Source organism: Octopus bimaculoides, chromosome 11, assembly GCF_046866305.1.
Source record: "Octopus bimaculoides isolate indiv1 chromosome 11, ASM4686630v1, whole genome shotgun sequence".
Classification (NCBI taxonomy): domain Eukaryota; kingdom Metazoa; phylum Mollusca; class Cephalopoda; order Octopoda; family Octopodidae; genus Octopus; species Octopus bimaculoides.
Window position 1 is genome coordinate 11,111,338 of NC_142938.1, and position 2,500 is coordinate 11,113,837.

A 2,500-nucleotide genomic window follows, 5' to 3' on the forward strand; every position below is an offset into this window, starting at 1 on the left:
TACTTGTTTCAGTCATTTGACTGCGGCCATGCTGGAGCACCGCCTTTAGTCGAGCAAATCGACCCCAGGACTTATTCTTTATAAACCTAGTGCTTATTCTATCGGGCTCTTTTACCGAACCAATAATTTACGCTAAGCATTTCGCCCGGCGTGTTAACGTTTCTTATTTCTTTATTGTCCACAGTGGGCTAAACATAGAAGGGACAAACAAGGACAGACAAAGGGATTAATTAAGTCGATTACATCGACCCCCCCAGGGCGTAAATGGTACTTAATTTATCGACCCTGAAAGGATGAAAGGTAAAGTCGACCTCGGCGGAATTTGAACTCAGAACGTAACGGCAGACGAAATACCACTAAGCATTTCGCTCGGCGTGCTAACGATTCTGCCAGCTCACCGCCTTATAATCAGATTAGATATTGCTAAGCCTTTATCTTTTCTTTTTTGCCGTCGCTGAAGCAATTCTGCCAACGCGCAGCCTTATTTGACACAACAGTAGTTCATTTCTAATTTTGGTACACGGTCAGCACTTTTGAGAAGATAAAGAATTCATTTATATCGAGTACACTGCTCACTCGACCCTGAAACGATGAAAAGTAAATTCTACGTCAGTGGAATATGAACTCAGCACGTAAAGAGCCTGACGAAATGCCACTTAGTATTCTGTCGACTTGCTACCGATTATGCTAATTCGCCACCCAAAATAACGCAGGTGTCCCAAGGCGAGCTCAGCGTGGACGGAAACCACACGTCGAGCAAAAGGGCAAAAGCTCGCTCGATCTCGATTTTCAGTACGAATACGGACCGCGAGAAGAGACTCAATAGATCGCAATGTGGTAGCTGCTCTACTAAGCACAAGGCCAGCAAATTTATTCAAGGGGGTCAAGTCGATTAAATCGACTCCAGTGTTCAACTAGTACTTATTTTATAAACCCCGAAAATATAAAAGGTAAAGTCGACCGCAGCGGAATTTGAACTCAGAAAAAAAAACAAACAAAAAACTGTAAGCTATGTTGTTGGCACTCCGTCGCTTACGACGTCGAGGGTTCCAGTTGATCCAATCAACAGAACAGCCTGCTCCTGAAATTAACGTGCAAGTGGCTGAGCACTCCACAGACACGTGTACCCTTAACGTAGTTCTCGGGGGATATTCAGCGTGACACAATGTGACAAGGCTGACCCTTTGAATTACAGGCATAACAGAAACAGGAAGTAAGAGTGAGAGAAAGTTGTGGTGGAAGAGTACAGCAGGGTTCGCCACCATCTCCTGCCGGAGCCTCGTGGAGCTTTAGGTGTTTTTGCTCAATAAACACTAACAACGCCCGGTCTGGGAATCGAAACCGCGATCCTATGACCGCGAGTCCGCTGCCCTAACCACTAGGCCATTGCGCCTCCACTGTAAGTTATACTACACTTTTAAAAAGTTTTTCGTGAAAAAGTATCTGTTGTAAACACTTGAGCTTTCGTCCAGCTGTCTCAGAAAGTGACAATTAAAAAAATATGGAAGTTCTGCTTACAGCAAGGACACCAGACAACATATAACAAGTCTGACATTTTTCATGACAAAAATAATGACAATGGTGTGGTTAATTATCGAGATAGCAATACCAGATGACTATAATGATGTGTGGAGCTGAGCAGCTAAAAGAAATCACAGTGATTTCAACTGTTGAATTAGTAAGTGACAGATAATAAATGTGTCTATTATATCATTTATAACTGGTATAGACTGGAAAAATTACACAACCACTTGGTGTAAAGACATTGACAAATTGCTGATAAGGAGAGATAGACGTAGACACGTTCCAGGATGTAACAATACTAGGAAACTAATAAACATTGTTAAGACATTGACACAAACGGTATTTGTTAAAATAAGTGAGGAGGAAGAGAGTAAAGTGATTAAATTGACTGTATTGCTTGACTTGATTGGTATTTTGTTTATCGATACGCAAAAGGAGTGAAAAGTAAAGTCGACCTTGGTGGGATTTGAACTCGGAACGTAAAGAGCATTTTGTCCAGCGTGCTCCCGATTCTACCGACTCGTCGTCTTTGTTTTCAAATGTTGGCACAAGTCCAGCAGTTTTGAAGGGAGGAGTTTAGTCGGCTACATCGACCCTAATATTTGACTGGTACATTATTTTATAGATCCCAAAAAGATGAAAAAGCGCCGTTGACGTCAGGGGGATTTGAACTCAGTGCATAAGGGGCCGCAAGAAATACTGTAAGACATTTTTCTCGACGTTCTAACAACTCTGTCAGTCTGTTTCCCGATCAGTAACCATAATAATCCTTTCTGCTATAGGCACAAGGCCTGAAATTTGTGGGGAGAAGACTAGTCGATTACATCGACCCCAGTTTTTCACTGGTACTTAATTTATCAACACTGAAAGGACAAAAAGCAAAGTCGAATTTGAACTCAGAACGTAAAGGTAGACGGAAATGCCGCAGAGCTGTTTGCCCGGCGTGCTAACGATTCTTATTTCTTTATTGCCCACG